The sequence below is a fragment of the Oryctolagus cuniculus genome, chromosome 2, assembly GCF_051225735.1.
Source record: "Oryctolagus cuniculus isolate XC-2025 breed Fujian yellow rabbit chromosome 2, ASM5122573v1, whole genome shotgun sequence".
Lineage (NCBI taxonomy): Eukaryota > Metazoa > Chordata > Mammalia > Lagomorpha > Leporidae > Oryctolagus > Oryctolagus cuniculus.
The window spans coordinates 157,461,294-157,475,688 of record NC_142868.1 but is presented as its reverse complement, the minus strand read 5'-3'; the positions used below and the strand labels follow the sequence as shown (position 1 = coordinate 157,475,688).

General features: G+C 35.3%; 1 protein-coding gene across 25 annotated transcripts in view; it reads right to left on the bottom strand.

The window, feature by feature from the left end:
* The window catches only part of NRXN1 (neurexin 1), a 1,235,416-nt gene that overhangs the window by 641,668 nt on the left and 579,353 nt on the right, over nucleotides 1–14,395 (bottom strand). The gene's annotated exons all lie outside the window — the stretch shown is intronic.

Genomic DNA, 14,395 nt, shown 5'->3' with positions numbered 1-14,395 from the left:
GGCTCTAGTTTTCAGGCTCCTGTAAGATACAAATTAAAATCTTTCCAAGAAACTTTGATATTAAGCATTAAAGAAATAAGAGTATAAATATGCTCAGGGATTGAGTCAGGAAGTCTAAGTTTTAGATTCAATGTTGCATTAACTCTAGCATAACCTTAAATATGCTATTAATCTAACATTCACAGCTTTGGTCTTAATTTTCTCACTCAGTCAAACAAAAGCAACAAAAGCCACTTTAAAAGGCTTTAAAAGACATGAATAATTGCAAAGTCCTTCCATTCTAAAATCTAGGATGCATTAGATTACTTTACTTTTCTGAACAGTTAATTTAGAAGGTTTCATCTAAAAGCTGGATGTGCACATGTGTGTGTGTACCAGGTACTAATAACTTCTATTTGGCAGTTGTCTTGGAAGACAGCAGCCACTGATGGGAGGCAGGACCCTGTGGGAAGCTGGAAACAAGCCTTGTCATTGTGACAATGATGAGAAGGTAGAAAAGCCCTGGGAATGGAAGCCAGAGCCGCCACAGCTTGATGCCTGAGTCATCCTGGCAGCAGCACTTCCTCTCCATAAATAACAAGACGATGTTTTTCTCAGGTTGCAATTATAACACCTTTAGCCTACTATTTGACTTTGCCATTAGTTTTTGGTTTTAAAGTAATTACTTTAAAATAGTCTGACCTCTGCTTAAAAAAGAATAAAGGATAGTAACTCCTTGCTTAATGTTTCCCTTTTATTTTTCTCAATTTCTAAATATTGGTCTGGGACTTAAATCTTTTATTTCTCACATGAATCAGCAAGAAAACTGAATTATAATTTACAATTGGAATGGAAATGGCACTTTCAGATTCTTCATTGGCTGAATTTTACCAGGCGTATGGCAGCCTGCATAATTTGCAGGCTCAGTGCAAAATAAAAACATGGGATCCTTATTCAAAATTAAGAATCTCAAGGTGATGTCACCAGAGCAGTAATCCAAGCATCAGATTCTTCTAAGCACAGGTGATTGTATGAGATACATAATGTCAAAGCCAGCTCTGATTAGAAGTACAAATTTTTTGTTTATATACTTTTGGATTTTCCTTTAAGTAAACTCTATAATCAGGAATGCATATGGAGGAAACAAAACCCTTCATTTATTCATGTCACAGGCACAGCTGAGTCACCTTCTCCAAACTGTCTTTCACTTAGTGACATAGCCTCAGGGGTATCAGAGATGCTGTCTCGGGTGTGTCTTGCTGGCTAGGCCTGGTGCCAGTCACGAACTGGGCTTGGTGACAGACCAATCGCCCTAGGAGCTGGGAAGCTGAACTACCTGCTGAAACATGTTAACTCCTCCCTCATCTCCTTTTCTATTCCTCCTCAAGCTCTCCCCAAGTTAGCCAAGGACATATCCTTGAAAACTACTCAGAATGTCTCTATAAAGAGTTAGTTGCCTTTTCTTTGCAAGCAGGGATATTTACAGAGGTCTAAGGACAGGCACATTTCTTTAGACTAAAAATGTTAACAATAACTCTCCCAATTAAAAAATAATCTTGAACAAATAATATAAAGTCAGATGTTAAGTCTGTAAATGCTTTTCGAAACTGAACACTAACAACAGGAGAAAGGCATTTCACAAATTTTTAAAAATCCACTGGAGAAGTATAATAGTCACATGTTGACTCATTACACTGTATTTGTTTTGGCTGGATTCCTATTTAAATCTTTCCTTGTTTTTTCTTAACTTTTTTTTTTTTTTTTTTGACAGGCAAAGTGGACAGTGAGAGAGAGAGAGACAGAGAGGAAGGTCTTCCTTTGCCGCCGCGCTGATCCGATGGCAGGAGCCAGGTACTTCTCCTGGTCTCCCATGGGGTGCAGGGCGCAAGTACTTGGGCCATCCTCCACTGCACTCCTGGCCACAGCAGAGAGCTGGCCTGGAAGAGGGGCAACCGGGATAGAATCTGGCGCCCCAACCAGGACTAGAACCCGGTGTGCCAGCACCGCAAGGCGGAGGATTAACCTAGTGAGCCGCGGTACCGACGTTTTTTCTTAACTTTCTAAAATGCATACAACTCCACCAGGTGCATGTGTCTTAAGTCACAGTCTGAGTTTTCATCTTATCATCAGAAGAAACTAACTGTGTGACCTTGACCAAACTATTTAGATTCTCTGTACCTCAGTCAGCATTATCATCTCTAAAGAAAACTAATAACAAAAATATTTCACAGTATAAGTGGACTTAATTCATTTTAATCACTTACTACAACATTTGGCATATGGTAAGCTCTCAATTACAGTAATGATAGCTATTAGCAGTATTATATTATCATTATTATTATTCTCTTCAATGGGATTAAATTCTTGGAAAAAAATCCTATATCTTATAGCTTAATGCCTTGAACATAACAGTCAGTAAGTATTTGTTGAATGAGTTTATTTTTTTGTTTTGAGAGTTTTTTCATGGTAGATGAACTATCTCTTGATATTAAATTAAGGCAAGGAGGTAATGAAAAATAGTTTCAGTGCATTTTAAGGTCTATATTCACTAAGAACTGTCAATAAATACACACCTTTATCCCCTTGTTTTAAGATTTAGAACCACGGAGTCTGGGAAAGCCTGCAGTTGAAGAACTTGAGTAACTCACTTAACTGTGTAATTAACTATTTTGGATGACTTTTTTTGATTCCCTTGAAAACAAACAGTGTAGCTTAGGAGAGCAAAACAGCAGTCAGTAACTTTCAAGTGAACAAAGAATATTTGGCCTGGGAACTGGAGAGACTCAAGGATTAATGGGCATTGACATATAAGTAACTCTGGAAATGGTCTGCAAGACACTGACGTGGGAGAGCTCCTGGGAACTCCATCCAGGAATTCTGCTGCCATTTTCCTAAATCATCCTAAGCTTACCCTGTTACCCGCAATATGAATTTCACTATTTATAGAAGCCTCATGCCGTCCCATTTCTGGCTAAACATCGTAGCTTTGGGCAAATAAATAAGTTTTAAATCATCCAGTAAGAACCTCAGCCTCTAGTGCTTTGACATTGATTGTACCCATTTATGACAGACCAGGATAAGTACCTCTGATGTAAATATTTTTCAATGTGAAAACACACATTTTAAGAAAGATAATTTACCTCAAGAATGTAATTATATTTAAAACACAGTAAAAATGAACACATATTAAATAAATAAACTGCTCAAAAAACGTTTTAAAATAGCTATCTTGAAAACTAATCTAGCTCAACTGATAAACTTAGGAAAGAACCATAATAAAATAAACCCAGTACAATAAAAGTTAAAATTTAGACTGTGATTTTATTTTAAGGATAAAAGACCATCTTTCCAAGAAATGCTTATCACATAATAGGATAGCTTGCAAGTATAAAATTAAGTACTAAAGACTTAATGTGCTTTAAATAGGTATTATAATCTGAAAATATATTCAGTGTTGTTGGAGTAGGAAAAGATTTATATTAATACTTATTTGTGTTTTACGCAATAGCTAAATACTAATCATATGGATATGTACAAATATTTAAATTGACATTTAAAAAATAAAGCCATAGATTATAGCCACAAATGTAAAAATCATATAATTAAATGTACCATTTCCTGTCTAAACACACTATTACAATAGTTATAGAATTTTCTTTCATGAGAAGGTCAAAGGGATGTACATTTTTGTGTAATATGAGAACAATGGTTTTACCTTGTGCTTTTAATTTCCTTATATCATTCATATAGGTTGCCTATCAGTAAGTGCAAGGCTGAATTCATAAAATCTAATTCACCCTCCATATTGTGGGAGTATTCGAATACAAACTTTTCCAAAATAGAGAAACAGATTAGAAAAACACAATCTAATTTTCTATCTTTGCTAAGTTTTAATTTCCCCTTTCTTTTTTTCTGGGAAGTTATTATAATGCTTGAGAACCTATTTCTCAGTATTTATTGTAAATAGATCTGTTTTCCTATAGAAAACACATCCGAAGGACTGTGACAAGGAACTTCTTGTCTGTAAAACCGAACCACAGGATCTTACTTGTTTTGATCTTTTTTATTTCCTCCACGATTTCCCAAATGAAGTCTATGAACAAAAAGTACATAATAGTGCATTCATCCATCATATGAAAGTTAGAATGATGATAGGAAATATTTTTAAAGCAATGATATAATTATTTAGTAAAGACTTCATTAAGATTTTAATATTGCAATTGTGATAACTTTTTTACATTTGTTACTTATTTATTTGGCTAACTTTTATTAACTGGAGTACTGATTCTTCTGACCACATATGAGTAACTGGAAAAATGAAACTTCTTTATTTGGAATTATTTTGGATTAAATTCTCCAAAAATGAAAAGCTCATCTTAGTTTCCAGAAAGAGTTCTAAAATAAGTGGTTGTGTAGCTATTACAAAGAATATTAACAGTTAAGCCTTAGGCAACATTGATTTGTTTTATGTGAGGAGACAGAATATGGACGTTCCTTGGAGCTGGAAAACCAAGTAATGAGTTATGTCTCTGTGCCTGTCCTTCATTGATAATTTTAGACTTGCATTTATTTACAATGACAGTAACTTATATGATTATTATGATTATTGCAATATCATTCATTTCTTAAGATATACCTCACAGCTGCTTCCAATCAGTTTTCATTTGAAAAGACTGAAATCACTGATAAATTGTGATAGATTTTGCTTTGTACATATATCTTTCCTACTATTATCTCTTACTTAAACTGGCTCAGTGAGCCGGAATTGCTTTATTTCACTTGGGCATAAAATTTGAGATAAGCACTGGATTAGATTTTGAAATACTGAATGTTATATAATGTTTACAATATGCTGCTAAAGGTAAATAAAGAACATGAGACAAAAACATCTGTATCAAGGCCCTATTTTTTTTAAGAAGAAAATATTATTGAATGTCTTATACATTCAATAGAATGTCACAGTTAAGCTGGTGTAATTCTGTTGTTCTGCCTATTTAAAAACTATTAGATGACCATATCTGCATTGTACATCAAATAATTATTTATACATTTAGTGTTACTGAAACATTTTATAATTCATCAAAAACCTATGACAGCAATTTATGATTCTGACACTCATCACATTATGCTAGTTTCATAATATTTGGAGTCATTCACTAATGACTCCTTTTGTAGTCACTGAAATGTAAAACAATTCAGAATTCTTCAAATTCTGTGGAAGTACAGGTTTACTTCCACTGGAAATTTTCTGATTTCAAAGTTGGTTGAATTCTATGAAAATTGTATGCGTGGATTTCACTAATTACCAATATATTTATAGGCAAAATTTAAAAGGGATATTATTAACTTTTACCTTAAATTGTACACTTCCAAAGCAATTTAAACTATGATAATTATCTGTAGAACAATGCAACTACTTTTAAATTTATTTGTTTTAATAGTACAATGCATAAAATATTTCAAATCTGTATTTAGGCCAATCTGGGACATGTGATGGGAGGGTCTCACAGTTGTCTCACAAGAATTCTCACAACTGTGTGAATGATGCATTCAAAGAACAAGCTAATATTCAGTAGAATAACATAATAGCAATTTACATGCTTGTAGCAATTCACTTTTGAAGAAACAGCTTTCATAATGCATTCCTTACCCATCATGCTCTTACTCTCATTGGTAACAAGTAAAAAAATGGAAAGGGCTCTGAGCACAATGAACATTTCAATCTCCATCAATCTTTGATAGTTCCATGCATCTTGCTCTCTGATTTAAAAAGCCTTAGCTAGTTAAATGTCTGAGATATTGCAATTCTTGTGGGAATTTCACGGTTAAAGTGAAAACATTTTTAGTCAGAGAGATTAGAGAAAAAGATGCTTGTACAGAAGACCCACTGCTCCTACAATCCCTTTCTCTGCAGAAAACTGATTGGATCAATAGTGAACACAGCTGATGGGTTCAATGGTGAACACTTGCCACCAAAGCCAAACTCTGGTGAATAACCTAGAAAATATTTACAAGTCCTGCCCAATAGGATAAGGGTAAGAAATCAATCAACCAGATTCTCTTTCCAAGAGAGTTTAAGTACATCACATTTTTAAAGTTGATGAAAGTACAACAGAATGACCAAGGACATGCACAGGAAAGGCAGTGAAGAGAAACCACAGGAAGAAGAAATCATTAGTAAGCAGAAGACATGGAAAAGTAGAAGCTAGAACTGGACAGAATTAAGTCAGTAGACAAGAAAAAGGCAGTAGAGGTACAAAAAGTAAATACAGAATATATGTAGGTTAACATAATGATAAAACATTGTGAAGGGGGACTTCGGTGACAGAAGAAGACATAGGAAGGTTCCCTGGTCATCAGAGCCGCATTACGTGCTGCCAACCTTCCAGTTTTTGAATCCCAATCTAATCCCCTCAAGACTTGACTGTGTTATGATTGAAATTACTCCATATCTGTGTTATTTCTTAATGTGTCCTTATAATAAGCCTTTTTAAGACTAATTAATTGGTCTTAATTAAAGTAATCTGAATATCTATTTCTTAGATTTTGAAAGAATTTTACTAACCCAGAAAAACAGTATGAATTAGCCCTCAAGAACTATTTTTGGTGACTAGATAAGAATTACTAGCAATGCTAAATATGTTCTTATAAAACACTCAAATTGTATTCTCTTGAATGGATTAGAGATACTTTTTTATTATTCAGTAAGCTACCAATTGGCTTAACAAATCCTTCTTTGTATACATAATTCAGTGTAAAAGTTTTTTGACTATGCATGACTTCTGACTTGGTGAAAATTGAATTAATTTGTTGTTGTAGTAAATTGGATTTTAATATTTATGAAAATTAACTCATAAAATATGAACCTTAATATTTTTTCTGAAATTTTTGCTATGAATTTTTCAAACTGTTTTTCACAATTGGGTTCAAATTCCACAAAAATCAATCAGTATTTGAGAATTATGCAAACTATAGTTAGGTATTTAGTAATTCTGACCCTTCTGGTACTTAGGACACTCACCTGGTCCCACTCTCAAGCACTTAGGTTCCATCCCCTGTGCCAGCTCCTGACTGCTGCTTCCTGCTAATGCAAATCCTGAGAAGCTCAAGCAGTGGGGTTCCTATCACTTATGCAGGAGTTCCAGATTGAATTCCTGACTCCAGGCTTCAGTCTAGCCCAGTGCCTGCCACTGCAGGCATTTGGGGGAGTGAATCACTTGATGGAAACTCCATCTCTGTCTTTCAATAGTGTTTTCAAAAAAAGAAAAGAATTTTGTAAAACTCTTTATATAGACAAGCCCCATTCTCAGAAAGCATTTCCAATCCCAAATAATGGGAAAATAAGAGATCAAATAATAAAATCTTTGTTTTTGAAGGACAAAAACATTTCAAAATCATTAATCAAAATTCTTTAAGATCTCGCCGGATTCTGTCCCGGTTGCCCCTCTTCCAGGCCAGCTCTCTGCTATGGCCAGGGAGTGCAGTGGAGGATGGCCCAGGTGCTTGGGCCCTGCACCCCATGGGAGACCAGGAAAAGCACCTGGATCCTGGCTCCTGCCATCGGATCAGCGCGGTGCGCCGGCTGCAGCGGCGGCCATTGGAGGGTGAACCAACGGCAAAGGAAGACCTTTCTCTCTGTCTCTCTCTCTCACTGTCCACTCTGCCTGTCAAAAAAATAAATAAATAAAAAATAAATAAAAAAAAATTAAAAAAAAATTCTTTAAGATCTTCAAAAATGTTCAGGTTCTGCATCTTAAAACACTGTGTCTTAATTAACATTATATGTGCTCCTATTAATGAAAGTCAAACTGGAAAGCTTTTACTTACTATGTCTTATCTGTGGGTAATAGACAAACTTCCACCTTTTAAATTATGCATCTACCTCAGTAGGTAGATTCATACTTTGGATTTAATTACATGAGGAATAGAAATGCATGGTCATGATATTTGTTTTCATATTCTTTGACAGGCAAGCAGTCCTTAAGGTATAAACTATTAATAGCTTCTGTCTTTTGAGTAAAATTAGGAATATTAAAGTTGTAGAACATCTTCTAATCTTTACTTGTCTATGCTAGTGACAAATCATTGCTGAACATTAATGATGTCCTAGAGATTAGAGGTTACCTGAATACATTCTCACATCCTTGCTGTCTTTTCTCTAAAAAAAAAGGGGGGGGGGGTTTACTTATTTTTATTTGAAAGAAGAGAGTCACAGAGAGAAAGAGGGAGAGTTTTCTTCCATCTGTTGGTTCACTCCCTAAATGTCCACAACAGTCAGTGTTGAGCCAGGTCAACCTCAGGATCTAGGATCTCCATATGGGTTTCCCAGATGGGTGGCAGGGACACAGTGACTTGAGCCATTACCTGCTGCCTCCCAAGTTGTACATGATCAGGAAGTTGTATCTGAAGCAGAGCAGAGACTCAAATTGGTACTCTGATTTTGGATATAGGTGTCCCAACTAAACTGCTGTACCCAAATGCCTGCCTTCTTGTTAATTTTTTATATTCCTGTAAGAATTAATTCTTTATGGACTTGAATAATTATAGGAACAAAAGTAAAATGAAGAAGCACCCCAAATATAGAAAAAAAATTGTTTTCTTTAAAGCTACTTGAAGTGTCATATCTTACACTGAGATAGGCTAAATTTTAAAAATCAAAATTATCAATGACAAGAAATGTCTAATTTAGATTATTACTTTTGATTTTTCTGGATCAAAGCTAATATATTGAAATGCCACCTCCTGAGGGGAAAATGGGGAGGGTGAGATGGAGGGAGAGGAAGAGGAAGAGGTGGAAAGAGAAGGGGAGGGTGTGGAAGGAGAGAAAGATGGAGGAGGAGAAAGAGAGAGAGAAAGAAAAAGAGAGAGAAGGACTTAGAAAAAAGGAAAGAAGAAACTCAAATCAACGAAGGAAATGGTGGATGTTTGAAACCAGATCTAACAACACGACAAATAAAACCATCTGACTAACATGCTATGGTCTTTTACATTTGGTGACATTTGGTTGCACAAAGGAAACTCCCTTTTCACAGAAACCAATAAAAGAATGTCAAGTCCAGAATGTTTCCTCTGAAACTTCCTGGTTTTTTTCTCACAATTTCTGACAAGGCCAGTGTTACAACCGCACACTCAACAATCAAAGAGAATTTGATGAATTTAGTCAACACTGATCTCAAATCTTGCATTGCTTCAAGAACAGCCTTTGGGGCCAGTGCTGTAGAGCAGTGAGTTAAAGCCCTGGCCTGAAGTGCCAGCATCCCATATGGGTGCCAGTTCAAGTCCTGGCTGCTCCATTTCTGATTCAGCTCCCTGCTAATGTTCCTGGGAAAGTAATAGAGGATGGCCCAAGTGATTGGGCCCCTGCACCCACGTGGGAGTCCTGGAAGAAGCTACTGACTCCTGGCTTCAGCCTGGCCCAGCCTCAGTCGTTGCTGCCATTTGGGGAGTGAACCAAGACCTCCTTCTCTCTTTCTCTACCTCTCTCTCTAACTTTGCCTTTCAAATAAATAAAATAAATCTTTAATAATAAAAAATAGCCTTTTGCAGTAGCAAAATGGAAATGCTTTAGTGAATAATTTTATAACTGAGACTGATTTTTAGATGAAGTATTATCATGCACAAAAGGACACTCTTTCAGAACACAGCAGCATTTATATTTGCAGGTGAGAAACGAATAGATTAAAATAAACCAAAGTTGTGTACCTGGAAGACATCACAGAATTATTGATCAGCTTACCTATGCAGTCATCTATGTGAAAATACTCTTTATAATTCTTACAAATGTTAACATGTGAGCAATTCAAATGGGTTTCCCTTAAATTTTATTCCAATTTTGATGTCTTTCTGAAGATTCATTGTCATGTGAAAATTCTCTTTTTCTGTTGCAGCTATTCATTTTCTATCAGATGTCTGTGTTCTCTATATATTTTGTATTCAGTTTCTTTTCTTTACTAAAGACATAACTTATAAACTCTTTTTTCTTTTCCTTGTATATCTCTCAGCTAAATAACAAGAAGAACAAATAAAACAAGTTTTCTGCATTTATTTTTCATCTTCTTTTATTTCTTGAGCAGCTTCCATCTCAGGCAGGTGGACAGCACCAGTCCTGGAGAGATAATGATGGATAAAACTTCACAAAGCAGGTGACGGCTGTTTGGGAACAGAGGTGCAAAACTCCCTTTCTACATCTCTGCTATTCAGGCACCAAGAAGCTGTTCCAAACTAAACATTTGCTTTGTGTATCAAGTAACAGCCTCCAGAAATTTCCACATATCTTTCCAAAGAGCTTGCCAAACTGCAGCCCGAGGAAAGCAATCTAACATGGCTTAAGTGCCACTGCTTGACATTTTGCATTCTTTTATTGCTTTCCATTTTTATCTACATAAAGAATTGGTGGTAACTAATATCCAGTTGATCTTTTCATTCTGGTAATAAAATGATAATACTAAGATCTTATTATCTACCGCAGACATCCATCAAAGTACGTTTTCCAGTAACATACTGCTCAGAGTGTTTCTTTACATCCAAGTCAAGAGTGAGGTTATGTACCTGTTCTTAGATTCCCTTTCTTTCCAAGAGCTAGAACACTGGCCTGCAAAACCCAGTAGAAATTCAAGCATGACACTTTGTCTATGTTAACATCATCTGCAACTTTAATTGTCTCTTCATCTTAGGTAAACAACTTTCTGTGAAAAGTCAAAAGTAGTTATAAGGTCTGTCTACCAAAATGTTTTGTAACCCCAGAAAGGCTTTATACTTGAAAGGAAACAGGGGAAAGGGAACAAGGGAAAGCCACTCTTGAAAGGTGAAAGTAGAGGGAGTAAACATTGGTAGGAAAGAAAGATGAGCAGGTTAACAGAAGAGTCAAATGTATAAAGCACAAAGAAAGCCAAATAATGCAAACAGAACAAGCCCCAGAGACCATGAGCTTATTAAAATCCATTTTCATAGGGATGCAGAAATGCTCCCAAGACTTTCTGGGGGCAAGAAGGTCATTCTGTAATTATTCCATTGATTTGGAAAAAAAATGCAAATAGAAAACATTAACAAAAGAAAAAAATACAAAGGCCTCACTGCATCCATTACATAATTTAAGTGATGACTTACATGAGCATTAGGATTTATACTAATATTGTTGATAGGAACAAGTACAGATTTCAAATTTTTAATGTATTTAAACCTTCAAAAATTATAGCACTGATCAATTTTAAGGCTACTAGAACAGAAAAAGAGACAAATTGGAACTCTTTACTCATATAATAAACCATTCTCAAGACAAAAATCTTCATTAAAAATTACAGAGAAACACACAGCCTAAACACTTCGAATATACTATTTAGAAATCATTGAGCAACAAATTTGAAAATGAGATCGTCTTGGTAACTCTGAAATCAAGTTAGTAAGTTACATGCTAGTACAAACAAAAAGAATACAGAATAAGGCCAAGGTCCTGCACATATTCTACTAAAATTTCACAAGGAATAGAAAATTCCTTTTGCATTCTTTATGATTTTCAGAACACTTATTAAGTCAATTACTACCATAGAGCAGACAAGAGACTGTCAAAGACTCACCTTTTCATACGAATAATTCATGTGTTAGTCACAAAAGCACTTTGTTCAGCCTGACTTGAATTCTCTTGATAATAATTCATTAATATTCTCTGTTTGTATAACTTTCTCTGATGATTTTTTTAAAAAATAGCCTACAATTTGCTTTTCTTTCACTACTCCAAATAATTCATCCTGTTTATGTTAAAATAATGTAACTTTATCTGTGCTAATTAATCTACCTTTATTAAAGTATCCTTCACTGCCCAGGTAAGAAATTATTTGCATTTTAAAATGGTGTTTCTTTTAGTAGAATCATGACAGCCTGCCTTCCTCAACTTCGGGGGAGATGGAGTGGTTCCAGGACTTCTGACTCCCCCATTAATCCCATCCCAGACAGAGGAGAGCGGAGAGACCTACATAATGCGTCGCTGTGCTCACCTTTCAGCCCACAAATTTACAAAAACCGACCTTAATCTAATTCCAAGTTGCAGATTACAAACACGTTTGCAATGATTTAAGCAAATGCACATCAGTGACTTGAGATCGGTCTGGGATTGTGTGCAGACACATTCCGTTTGGTATCTGAAAGATCAAAACATCCATTTGACACTGACATGGCCGCTGTTCTCTGAGACAGCTCTTTTTAAAAAGTATCCTATCCACAAATGAAAATCAGCTTTTGATTTTTAAATGAAAAGAGTTTCTCTTCTTTCATTTAAAGAGTCTTGACAGCTTTTCCTCCAGGGGGGAAATGGTGGCAATCAGGAATCTGACAGAGACAATCCTTGGAATTCAAATCTGCTCTTTTTTCAGAGCAATCTTAACAAAGAGCCTTGCCCTAGCCTGGCATCTAAACTACTGACACCTGAGTGGTTGAAAAGAAACATATCTGCCAGCTCTTGCAGTCCTGAAAGTTAGAAAACATGCATCCAGACCCTCTCTCCTCACTACCTGCTCTTCAATGTCACTCTCTCCTCTTCCTACCCCTCTTCAATATCAAAGGCAGAGACTAAATCTGCTTTCTTATCCAAATCAATACAGATGCTGTAAGTGTGTAAGCGGGAGCATGGAGATGGGAAATAGTAGAGCAATCTGAAGTCAATGTGGAGAAATTTGTCTAGGAATGTTCCATTCAAATTTCATAACTGCTTATTATTAGTTTTCAAGGTAGTCTTTTATGTTATAGCTTGAATATTTCCTACAACAGTTTTCTTTTATCAATTGAGGTCTTAATCTCACATAGATCTGATATCTTAGGAATAGCACAATTTTTAAAGAGAGTGCTATTACATGGCTGTGATTTAGTAAATGCGTATTTTCTCATTTTTTGACAAAACTATCGCTCTCAGAGGATTCATGTAATAAATCAGTCTTTCATTAAACTACAAGTTACACTGAGATACAGATATTCTTAATTTATTTTTCATTGCATAGAAAATGCTCTCCAGGTGGAAATTTTTGCAAGTTTAATCTCTGTGTTAGGTTTACATTATTTGATACGCAATTCCTCACTCTTCTCCAACTCGATTCTTTTTTATAAAACTTCTAGTCTGCTCACTATTTCCCAAATAAAATAAAGGCAAAAGGAAATGCAAACGTTACCTGGTCACAGCATGCTCTTTCCAGGGACTGCTGTCCAGTTAAGGCATTTGCAGTCCTGTCCAAGGTGTGCACTGAAAGCTCACGATTATTCATGTATTTCAAGTAATTTAAATATGACAATACTCCTGAAACATTTCACTAACCATGAACAACCTTTGTCCTCCAAGGTATCCTTGCATGCACTATCCAGAGGGGGAAAAAGACTATCCTTAATATCAGAATCCCATTATATAAGCCAAATGAAGAAACAGATCTAACAAGGTTAATTATACTATCAACATGTATTTTTAAAAAGTCATTGTTACCAGCAAGGAAACACAGAATTACAATTTGGTTAGATCCCAAAGATTGTTAGAGTTTACATAGATACATTTTCAACATTTTAAAAATCCATACTTCATCACATGCTTAATATAAATAAAATCAAAAGAATATGTAGTAGGGGACTACAAAGGAATATTTTCTCCCACATGGATTTTCCAAGAGTCAAGAGGATCAAGTAATGCTGTCGTTGCACTGAGGCACAAATCCCGCTTTGGCAGAGTATTCTGTGAGCTGCCATTGTGCCTGCATGTATGTCCCCGAGCTAAAAGCCAGCATGACCATGGTATTAGATCTACAGCATATGTACTCCTTTCTAGAACATATAGAAGAAATACAGTTGGGCAAGGAGAGAGTGTATACTTAAAAAATTCCTCTTGAACAAGACCTTTGAGAGATTCTCTTCAAGAAATTATTTTTGAGAGGATTTTTTGTTACTGCTTTGTATGTTGGTTATGGTATACTAATTAAATTTTTAGTACTCATGATTCAGTTACCTTTTTATTGCTATGATTAGACAGACTTACTTTTATGCCACTTTAAAAAAAATGAAATTTCTATCTCTCCTCTGCCTCTCCCTCTCTAACTCTGCCTTTCAGATAAATAAATAAATCTTAAAAATTAAAATACATTAATTCAAATGTGAGTTTTAAGAAGTACAGTCAGTGTTCAAGATAGTACATGTTTTATTATAAAGCTGTCTTGTTCTTGAAAGTTTAAAATCATTTCCTTTGTGCCTCAGAGGATGACTTGTAGTCATTTGGAAATATAACCAGTGGTTTGGAAGGCAGAGTCCATCAACTCACAATCATCATTCTTTGAAGAGTATAGAAAAAAATTTTATGGACTATGACAATGACATATTAGAAATTTGTTAGAACATTTCAACTCAAATAGCTAATGATCTTGTGATCATTAGAGATTTCTTTATGTGATCAGCA